We start from the raw sequence: 12,543 nt of genomic DNA on the forward strand, positions 1-12,543 counted from the left end.
TTCATCGAAACGATTTGCAACGTTAAAAGTAATTTCCCGTATAAAAGGTCCCTCTTAAATGGAGGGAGACAATGATATGAATCTTGTCAATGTCAAATCATACACCGAGATAACGAATGACTGGATGGACGTCATCAGAAATACATGAGCCATCTTTCACTGTCATCAATTTTACTACAGACGTCAAATTTGAAACTTGTACAGAGTCCTTGCCTGGGATTTATGTTAAATAGTGCCTTACGCCAACACGACCACTCGGAATTTTTAAGGTTGACCAAAAGGAGGCGAGATTCGTGCTTCATTAGCCAAACCATTTTAGAAGGTATTTGAAAGTTTTTTGGGGGGGAATCAAAGGACAGAAAACAATAAATCGAGAAAGTCTAGTAAGAAAAGTGGCCCAAACGTACTGATAGAACTGTACAATGGAAAACTGCCCCTTAATTCTGTAAAATTGAAGGATTTACTACATTTAAAAGTTCTTCACCAATCACTATTGTCAAGCTGTTGTGTACAACAACTTCGTACACAAGGGTAAGCGGAGGTGGGCTGCAGTATGGTGCAGCATTTCTCGTTGTGGGATAGCTGGACACGCGTTTCGCTTTATTGACGTAAAGCATCATCAGTAAAGTGCAATTAGGTTATTTACATTTTGGATTTGCTTTAATATCGAAGAACAGTACGTCAAAAATATGTTGGTTATTAATTACAGTGATTTCCGCTTGTTTTAACGTCTGTATCGGGAAATGTCGTCTGCCAGCAAATTATTAATGTTTTCCTTCTTTAGACACTGACAGTTGTAGTCTAATTTATAGTTGCTCTGCAGAAATACACGTTTTATATGTATTTGACAGCACAATTTTTCACACACCACTGTTTTCAGTTCGTTTTTATACTTCTAAGTATATATTGTGGTTTGTATTTTGTAGTGTTGCCAACAGAACATTACCACTAGTTTGTCTTTGACCTATACTCTATTATTTTTAGTTTACTATATGTGTGTAATTCGATTTAATTATGTTTCTGTGTATGTATATAGTGTATGAAAGTCGTGAAGGAATAGTGATGGAGTATTGTTTATGGGGGATGGAGGGGGAGGTTAAGGGAAGGAGGAGTCATGGTGAGTGGACACAAGGGTATAACAGTGTGGCGTAGTGTGAGGTGGAGTGGAAGGTGAGGAGCAAGAAGTGGAAAGTAATTGTGAGGCATGGGTGGGACTGGAGGGGGGTGGGGGGTGGAGGGGGGAAGTGGGAGAGGGTGAAGGATGGAAAATGTTCTATTCTTTTTGATGTAATTTCATCAATTCTTTTGTGTACAGGCTGGTTTCCGATATTTATTTCTTCATTCAGCAGTTGTTTATTTTGTGTTAATGCCTTGCGTACGTGGAAGTTTTCTTGGAAAGGGAGGAGCTGTCTGACTTTATTGATTCTTGTGACGTTCATATTTTTTCGATACATCTACATCTGACGGTGTGTAGGGGAGGGTACTTTGAGTACCTCTATCGGTTCTCCCTTCTATTCCAGTCTCGTATTGTTCGTGGAAAGAAAGATTGTCGGTATGCCTCTGTGTGGGCTCTAATCTCTCTGACTTTATCCTCATGGTCTCTTCGCGAGATATACGTAGGAGGGAGAAATATACTGCTTGACTCTTCGGTGAAGGTATGTTCCCGAGACTTCAACAAAAGCCCGTACCGAGCTACTGAGCGTTTCTATTGCCGAGTCTTCCACTGGAGTTTATCTATCATCCCCGTAACGCTTTCGTGATTACTAAATGATCCTGTAACGAAGCGCGCTGCTCTCCGTTGGATCTTCTGTATCTCTTCTATCAACCCTATCTGGTACGGATCCCACTCCGGACAGCAGTATTCAAGCAGTGGGCGAACAAGTGTACTGTAACCTGCTTCCTTTGTTTCTGGATTGCATTTCCGTGCGATTCTTCCAATGTATCTCAGTCTGACATCTGCTTTACCGACGATTAATTTTATATAGTCATTCCATTTTATGACTCCTAATGCATACTCTCAGATAATTTATGGAATTAAGTGCTTCCAGTTGCTGACTTACTATATTGCAGCTAAATCATAATGGATCTTTGTTTCTATGTATTTGCAGCACATTACACTTGTCGACATTGAGATTCAATTGCCATTCCCTGCACCATGCGTCAATTCTTTGCAGATCCTCCTGCTTTTCAGTACAATTTTCCATTGTTACAACCTCTTGATATACCACAGCATCATCCGCAGAAAGCCTAAGTGAACTTCCGATGTTATCCACAAGGTCATTTATGTATATTGTGAATAGCAACGGTTCTATGACACTCCCCTGCGGCACACCTGAAATCACTCTTACTTCGGGAGACTTCACTGCATTGGGAATGACATGCTGCGTTCTGTTATCTAGGAACTCTTCAGTCCAATCACACAGTTGGTCTTATAGTCCATATGCTCTTACTTTGTTCATTAAACGACTGTGGGGATCTATATCAAAAGACTTGCGGAAGTCAAGAAACAAGGCATCTACCTGGGAACCCATGTCTATGGCCCTCTGAGTCTCGTGGACGAATAGCGCGAGCTGGGTTTCACACGACCGTCTTTTTCGAAACCCATGCTGATTCCTACAGAGTAGATTTCTAGTCTCCAGAAAAGTCATTACACTCGAACATAATATGTGTTCCAAAATTCTACAAATGATCGACGTTAGAGATATAGGTCTATAGTTCTGCACATCTATTCGACGTTTCCTTCTTGAAAACCGGGATGACCTGTGCCCTTTTCCAATCTTTTGGAACGCTACGCTCTTCTAGAGACTTACGGTACACCGCTGCAAGAAGGGGCACAAGTTCCTTCGCGTACTCTATGTAAAATCTAACTGGTATCCCATATAATATTGATTGGTCTATGGCGTTTTTGTTTTAGATGATCTGAAAATGGTTTATAACACAAATTAGTGGCTATATTATGTTGACAACACTACAAAATACAAAACGTAATGTTTACTTAGAAAAATACAGGAAACGGAAAGCAGTGGTGTGCGTGAAAGTGTGCTATCAAAAAGATACAAAAATGCAAAGTTCTGCAGAGCAACTAAAAGCTAGAGTTCAGGTATCAGTGTCTAAAGAAGGAAAACGTCAACGATGTGGTAGCAGACGGCATTTCCTGATGTAGGCGAGAAATGAAGCGGAGATCACCGTCAGTAAAAACCAATACATTGTTAACGAATTGTTTTTCGATCTTAGTGCAAATCAAATTATTAATAACTTAGTTACTGACCACTGATGATGCTCTCCCTGAATACAGCGAAATGCGACAGGTGAAAAGAAAGAACACGGACTTTTTTTCGTAGCTGCAACGACAGAACGAAAATACCCTCAAGAATTGTGAAGCAACTACGGACAATATCGCCACACGAATAAAGAATTTAAGGAACAGAAATTATCAGCAAACACCTTACCATTGGATCACTGAGGTATAATTTGTGAGCGCTCCGTCCACCATATTGGATTGAAATCTATGCGTCTGGCCGTTTCATTCAATGCCGTACCACCTTCTAGCGGTGTTTTATTTTGACGGACAACGAGTGTTGGGTACCATGTTCTGACTTTTTTAATTCTAATACTTTAGTTGTGAGAGAAAAAAATTTTAATATTCTTACATAAATGTTTTAAGGATTTTTAAAATATTAAAAAATTATAAATAATTTTAGAAAATTGCCATATGAGCGAATGTCTCAGGGCTATTATTAATCCTTCATTTATTGTTAGCCGGTCGCGGTGGTCATGCGGTTCTAGGCGCTGCAGTTCGGAACTGCGGGACTGCTACGGTCGCAGGTTCGAATCCTGCCTCGGTCATGGATGTGTGTGATGTCCTTAGGTTAGTTAGGTTTAAGTAGTTCTCAGTTCTAGGCGACTGATGACCTATGATGTTAAGTCCCATAGTGCTCAGAGCCATTTATTGTTATGCAGACGTTCATCTGAGAAAGTGGCTCTTACTGCAATGAAACCGGTAGCGATCTAAAAATAAATAAATATTTAGAGTTGAAGCGTTACGTTAATATGCAAGATTATTACCATAGCTTTGATTGCCCTGTCTACAAGGTTGTCTGCACCGACAAGAAATGACGGAATAAACATACCGATTGTAGGGATCTTTGTGTTGTTGTTTCGGTTGTTGAATAGCCCTCCACCCAGAAGTTCATCCATCCTCCACGAAAACTTGCTCCGACTAGGCAACAGTTATTTGATGTTTACGCTACCCTGGACGGAAATGTGTATCTCGAGGCAACAGATGCGTCGTCAGTTGTGTATCGCCCGCCGGAGGAGTTCACTGAAGTGCAGTGTAACAACCATTTATGTAGCTCACGCTTGTAATGAGGAATGGTACATTTCATAACAGTGTGTTGTTTATGTGACATCCACATAACCTGATCGTCAGTAATACAGAAACCATTTTTAGGAACAAATGCCCTGAAGAATTGGCCAACATTCCCTTAATTTATGACGAATTACATCAAAATGCGTCAAGAGAAGCAAAACCGTATGCAGAACGGCTCCAATGCAGAATATTCCAACACATCCCACCTTCGTCAATTCCATCAAAAGACTTCATGTGACTGGATGCTTCCATCAGAAAAAAGATACGAAGTCTGCTGCCAAAGAAGCTACAGAAGAGTTTTTGATGCAGCTGCTGCAGTAAATCCACTTGAGAGTTATTATCAAACGCAAAGACAATAAGTAACCAATCAAAGAACTATTCTTCGTTTTCTTTATAGGCAAAAACATCACGTGCTTCATATTTTCCTGCACTGACAGTTACACGTCACTTAGTTTCAGCATTTTTCTGAACACTGTGAGTACTCAAGGAAAACAGTAATTCTGTGGGGAAGGTATTAATTACTTTGAAACTTCTTTATTTAAATGAGTGTGTATGTACTTAAATTGCTGAATGACTGAGATCCACAATATCCTAGCGCAACGCAATCTGACTGCTCAAAAAATGGTTAACCTGACTTCCAATAATTAATTCAAAAGAATGGACCTGACTGAAAGGAAATAACCTATACGTTTCATTAAGCACTTACCTCACAAAAATCTTCATTACGCGAACTACTACATTACAGCGAGCCTCAGTATGGGTCAGCTAAATAAAAGATTCTAGCTACTAAACCCACTAACTACTAATAGGCATGATGTTAGCAAATGAAAGATTTTTTTGTAAACCAAATAATGTATTTTTTTACTTTAATAATCTGACATACAGTCACGAATATATATATCTTCATTGACATCTAGTACAAAGGTAATCATGAATAATATTCAATCTCCAAGTCGAACTCTTCAGTAGCAAGAGAGGTGTTAAACCGCTTACTTCCAAATTGTTGAGTGCCAAGTTCAGACGTTTCCAGTGAGACCGCCCGACCTGACACCGTTAGTCCTCGTGAGCGTGTTGCTCGCCTTAGCCTTCCTCCCGCCATTGATTCATTGTGCACAGCTGCACAGATAGTGCAGGAAATACGCATTGTTTTAGTTACCAGTGTGGAGACGGGCGAGTCTGATGATGATGCATGGACTAAAGTCTACGGTTGGGTTAGAGATATTAAAAAGTGTCTGTATTACAGTTATTTATCAGTCAAGAGATTTATGCAGAATGAATCTTACGTTAATTGTTTCATATAACTGTAAGAATATTCATTTAGATCTTGATAAGATTTCAACGTAGTGCAGATGTTGGAAATTTGCTCTAAATGTTCAGAAATGTAAAATTTTGTACTTTTCAGAATGCAAAAAACCTTGTATCCTATGACTATTATATCAATGAGTCACTGTTGGAATCTGCCAACTCACAAAAAATACCTGGGTATAACCCTTTGTAGGGGTATGAAATGAAATGATCACGTGGGTTCAGCAGTCGGTAAAGCAGATGGTAGACTTCGGTTTATTCGTAGGATACTGGGGAAGTGCAATCAGTCAACAAAGGAGGTTCCTTACAAATCACTCGTGCAACGGGGTCTAGAATATTGATCAAGTGTGACGGACCCATACCAGATGGGACTAACACGGGATTTTGAATGTATACAGAGAAGCGCAGCACGAATGATCACAGGTTTGTTTAATCCGTAGGAGAGTACCACAGAGATACTGAAGGAACTCAACTAGAAGCTTCTTCACGATAGAGGTACACTATCCCGAAATCAGTTAACAAAGTTACAATAACCGGCTTAAAATGATGACTCTAGGCATATATTACTCTACTGGCCATTAAAATTGCTACACCAAGAAGAAATGCAGATGATAAACGGGTATTCATTTGACAAATATATTATACAAGAACTGACACGCAATTTGGATGCATAGATCCTGAGAAATCAGTACCCAGAACAACCACCTGTGGCCGTAATAACGGCCTTGATACGCCTGGGCGTTGAATCAAACAGAGCTCGGATGGCGTGTACAGGTACAGCTGCCCATGCAGCTTCAACACGATACCACAGCTCATCGCGAGTAGTGACTGGCGTATTGTGACGAGCCACCATTGACGAGACGTTTTCAAGTGGTGAGAGATCTGGAGAATGTGCTGGCCAGGGCAGGAGACGAACATCTACTGTACCCAGAGAAGCCCCTACACGACCTGCGACATGCGGTCGCGCAGTATCCTGATGAAATGTAGGGTTTCGCAGGGATAGAATGAAGGTCAGAACCACGGGTCGTAACGCATCTGAAATGTAACGTCCACCGTTCAAAGTGCCGTCAATGCGAACAAGAGGTGACCGAGACGTGTAACCAATAGCACCCCATACCATCATGCCGGGTGATACGCCAGTATGGCGAAGACGAATACACGCTTGCAATGTGCGTTCACCGCGATTTCGCCAAACACGGATGCGACCACCACGATGCTGTAAACAGAACCTGGATTCATCCGAAAAAATGACGTTTTGCCATTCGTGCACCCAGGTTCGTCGTCGAGTAAACCATCGCAGGCGCTGCTGTCTGTGATGCAGCGTCAAGGGTAACCGCAGCCTTGGTCTCCGAGCTGATAGTCCATGCTGCTGCAAACGTCGTCGAACTGTTCGTGCAGATAGTTGTTGTCTTGCAAACGTCCCCATTTCTTGACTCAGGGATCGAGACGTGGCTGCACGATCCATTACAGCCATTCGGATAAGATGCCTGTCATCTCGACTGCTAGTGATACGAGGCCGTTGGGATGCAGCACGGCGTTCCGTATTAACCTCCTGAACCCACCAATTCCAGATTCTGCTAACAGTCATTGGATCTCGACCAAAGCGAGCAGCAATGTCGCGATACGATAAACCGCAATCGCGATAGGCTACAATCCGGCCTTTATAAAAGTCAGAAACGTGATGGTACGCATTTCTCCTCCTTACACGAGGCATCACAACAGCGTTTCACCAGGCAACGCCGGTCAACTGCTGTTTGTGTATGACAAATCGGTTGGAAACTTTCCTTATGTCAGCACTTTGTAGGCGTCGCCACCGGCGCCTACCTTGTGTGAATGCTCTGAGAAGCTAATCATTTGCATATCACAGCATCTTCTTCCTGTCGGTAAAATTTCCGGTCTGTAGCACGTCATCTTCGTGGTGTAGCAATTTTAATGGCCAGTAGTGTAGAATCTACTACGTGTCGCTCACATAGGGATAGTGAGGATAGAATAATTATTGCACGCACAGAGACATTGAAACAATCATTCTTCCTGCGCTCCATACGTGAATGTGTCAGGTTGAAAAATGGCTCTGAGCACTGTGGGACTTAACATCTATGGTCATCAGTCCCCTAGAACTTAGGTTAGTTTGGTTTTAGTAGTTCTAAGGACATCACACACATCCATGCCCGAGGCAGGATTCGATCTTGCTACCGTAGCGATCACGCGGTGCCAGACTGAAGCGCCTAGAACCGCAAGGCCACACCGGCCGGCAATGTGTCAGGAAGAAACGCTAATGAATGGTACAATGGGATGTACCCACTTTCATGCTCATCGAGGTGGTTTGCGGAGTATAGATGCAGATGTCCATATAGAATGATCACTGGTAATGGACTTATATGTATGAAAGGTAGATACGTGATTTCAACACTGAACGAGTGATGGCTAGAAATCACAGGGACTTGTATTTAATAATACATTCCAAAACTGCCATTTAACTTGAACTGTTATAGATCATTACTTCTCCAGGCAGTTATAGTTCAAATTATTATAATGGCTTTAAACTTGGTCGTATTAGTTAGTACACATGGTCATTGTTAGAAGCGAATGCTACTAAAGAAACTTCTCAGTTGCCAAGAGCTTACAACGTATTCTTTTACAGTACGGTTTTCAAAATTGTGTTCAGTCGAACACTTGTGTTCCACTGGAAGTAACTAAGTGCTCCGCGTTAAACTATCAATAAAATGGCGTTGAAAATTTGAAATAATTAATTATTTTTTTCCAGAAAGTTTCAATTATTTTTTTCTTATTTTTAAAGCATATTGTATGATTTCTCTGTTGTCAGTTATGATTTAAAATTGAGGACACCACTGAATGAAACAACTTTTCCTTATTCTTTTTAAAAATATTAATTATTTTATTAACCTTCGGTGTAAACAAGGTGTTACAGCAAAGTACCTGGGTTCTCGAAGTAGTCCACTATAGGAAAAGTCTTGGAACCTATATGCTAGGTTCATATACAGCGCGTCGTGTACAAGGAGGTTGCAGCGACTGTGGAGGACATGACAGTGCGAAGTGCTCCAGCGTGTAAAGAAGCTGCTCTACATACGTCAGGCCGGCCGGGGTGGCCGAGCGGTTCTAGGCGCTACAGTCTGGAACCGCGCGACCGCTACGGTCGCAGTTTCGAATCCTGCCTCGGACATGGATGTGTGTGATGTCCTTAGGTTAGTTAGGTTTAAGTAGTTCTAAGTTCTATGTAACTGATGGCCTTAGAAGTTACGTCCCAAAGTGCTCAGAGCCATTTGAGCCAGATACGTCGTTATCACCCGCCTCGTGATGACTGGGTATTTGTGTTGGCTCATCATTTCATCATCATTTATGAAAGTGGCGAGTTTTGACTGAGCAAAGTTCGGGAATTGGCACGGGCGCTGATAACTGCGCAGTTGAGCGCCTCACAAACCAAACATCATCATCGTCATCGTCCACATACGTTCACGGTAGTCAGTTCATCAGTGATGCAGCATGTACTTAAGTGAAGTGATGCAAACGCCTTTCGTTCTGGGTATACTCTTTAAAAAGTTCACCTGCAGAAATGTAATGGCACGTAATAATGTCTTCATAGATTTTTGTCCACAACATTGAGCTACATATATTTGTTGTATTGCTGTAATATACCATTTTCTTACCAGTGTGCAAAAGCCACAGCTAGATATTTTAACAATTTACCCAGTAATAAACATTCCTTTTTGAAGCGTCTGAATTTTTCTATGGATACTGATCATTTGATGAAGGCTATGAGACCCTTTCTTTTTTTTTTTAATTGTGATGCATGTCACGCTCATTGAGCAGACACGACAAAATATAAGTGACTCTGGACGGCAAAGACACACCACAATATACAGAAGAAAGGTACTGTAACCGTGGCCGAAGCGTTGGTTTCACCACGAATGCTTTTTCATGATACGACGCCGTAACATACCAAAACGGACACGTGGTTTTCGTCCAAATTTTTATTAAATCTGTGCATTGAGCATGCCGTGAACAGAATGAAGGAGAAATTTGGAAAAGAAATTCAGGTTCAAGAGGAAGAAATAAAAACTTTATTCGACGATGATATAGTAACAGTCGAGAAGAATGACTGAATGGAATGGATAGTCTTAAAGAGAATATATTAGCTGAACATCAACAAAAGTAAAATCAATTCAAGTGGTTAAGAAAAATAGCGTTGAAGGTAGTAGACGCGTTTTGCTTTCTTTGTAGCAATATAGCTGACGACGGCAGAAATAAAGATAACATAACATTTAGACATTCAGTAGAGAAAGTAACTTGTTTAAAGTTGAGAAAGTTTCCAACGTCGAATACACATCTGACGGTATTGTTTCTGAATTTATTTGTCTTGGGTAAAGGCGTGCTGAAACATGGGCAATGAAAAGTACAGAGAAGAGATAATAGAAGCTTCTGTTCGATGCTGTTGTACAATTGTGAAGGTTAGGTGTGCAAACCGGATTTATAATGCAGGGAACCTGAAGGGAGCTGGAGAGAAAAGAACTTCACGGCACAACTTCACAAAGTGGGGTTAAGTTGACAGCTGACACCCGGAGGCATCAATGGACATTTAATATGGTAATCGATGCAACGACGACAGGCGTAAATTATAGAGTCTGGTTAACACTTGAACACTGTAATCAGGCTCAAGTGTGTATGACAAACACCAATTACGCAGATTTGAAGAGGTTTGCACAGACCATAGTGCTGAGAAGAGCTACAACATACGAGTCTCTGCGCTGATGATTATAGAATAATCCACGTTCTTCGTATGTAGATGGGAGTTGACAAAATATTTTCGCATTTTGGGGAGAAAACAACTTCCAAACAAACTTCCCATTTCAATTTTGAAAATCTCTTTAAGGAAAATAGTGAATTATTTCGTAGCTGTCACAGTACGTTAAACTCTTCAATTCTTTCTGTGGATCAAAGTGCTTCACACAATTATTAATTGATTCCATGCTTTCTACTTATTTAAGTTTACTAACATAAGTATGGAATGTATTACGATATTGCAGTTTCCTCCAGCAGTTTCTTAGTATTTTTTCGTAAATATTTGGACTTTGTTAAAAAAATGTTTGTTACATTTGATTTTAAGTAGAAGAAGAAAATACTGTCGTGCAATTTACACAAAAAATTTATAATGAATTTGGATGAGCTTGATGAAGTAATCATGCTCATCATTTTCAGTAAAAAAAATGTTCATCAACTCTGTGTGTGACAATTGCACACTTACAGTTATATATTATTGACATCGTTGACGCGTTTTAACTGCAAATTGTGGACGCGCAGATATTCGTTCTATAAACCCAAATTATTTCCGTGTCATCTAACTTATTTGTAGAGCCTGGATTGTGTTGACGGCGACGTTGGTAATTAAATGGATATAACGCGCATCAGTAACCATTTAACAAAGCAGCCGTTCAAACGCATTAATTGCACAAGCATTACAGGCTAAACATATTTCCTAATTATACTCATGGTAGGTTACACAAAGGCAGACAGAAACGTGGACTGCTAACGAAAGCCCCGGAACGTAGCAGGCACGAATTCATTTGCTGTTGTTGTGAGCGTAATTCTGGAGATTAAGTTTGTTGCACTTCAACAAGCTACTCTGTGATGAGTAGGCCTCTTCATCTGTGAAAATCTGCTGAAACCAAAGTTAATCCCTGGTCTCTCCCTACAGTTTAACCAGCTCTACGTCTTTGTCTAGTTCCGCCAAAAAATTCTTTCCTCCGCAGTATGATTTAATGCCTCCTCATTTGTTATCCATTAAATCCATCTAACCTTCAGCGTTCTTCTGTAGCACCACATTTCAAAAGCTCCTATTCTCTTTTGATCTAAACTACCTTTCGTTCACCTTTCGCTTCCGTACCAAACTGCACGGCAAACAAATACTTTCAAAAATATTTTGTAACATTTATATCTATAATCGAAGTTAAATTTTTTAACTTTCTTTAGAGGTACGTTTCCTGTTATTGCCAGTCTTCATTGTATGTCCTCTACACTTCGGCTACCTTCAGTTATTTCGGTCCTTATATACCAATGGTGTCACATTTCTTAATTCATTTCTCATTCTCACATATCTCACATTCTTCATTGATGCCTCGGGGTGTGAGCTGTCAACTTAACCCCACTTTGTGAAGTTGTGCCATGAAGTTCTTTTCTCTCCAGCTCCCTTCAGATTCTCTGCATTATAAATCCGGTTTGCACACCTAACCTTCACAATTGTACAACAGCATCGAACAGAAGCTTCTATTATCTCTTCTCTGTACTTTTCATTGCCCATGTTTCAGTACGCCTTTACCCAAGACAAATAAATTCAGAAAGAAAACCGTCAGATGTGTATTCGACGTTAGAAACTTTCTTAACTTTATAGAAGTTACTTTCTCTACTGAATGTCTAAATGTTATGTTATCTTTATTTCTGCCGTCGTCACCTATGGTGTCACATTTTGAGCCATCACTAGTATCGCCTAGTTCGACTAAATTAAATTAATCTTCCAGAATGAAATTTTCACTCTGCAGCGGAGTGTGCGCTGATATCTGCAGGGAAGTTTTAAATTCAGCTTGTTTTACTTTTGTAGATATACCGGTACCATGTTCTGACCCATTTTAAAGACACTAGTCTGTCTAACTGCTCTTCCAAGCCCATTGCCATCTCTGATACAATTACTGTTTCATCGGTAAACCTCGAAGCTTTTATTTCTTCTCCCCGAACTGTTACTCTGTTTCTAAATTTATTCTTGGTTTTCTTTGCTGCTTGTTTAGTGTACAGATTTAATAACTTGGCGGATAGTTTACAAACTGGTATCACTGTCCGCCGGCCGGTGTGGCCGAGCGGTT

The sequence above is a fragment of the Schistocerca cancellata genome, chromosome 7, assembly GCF_023864275.1.
Source record: "Schistocerca cancellata isolate TAMUIC-IGC-003103 chromosome 7, iqSchCanc2.1, whole genome shotgun sequence".
NCBI classification, from domain to species: domain Eukaryota; kingdom Metazoa; phylum Arthropoda; class Insecta; order Orthoptera; family Acrididae; genus Schistocerca; species Schistocerca cancellata.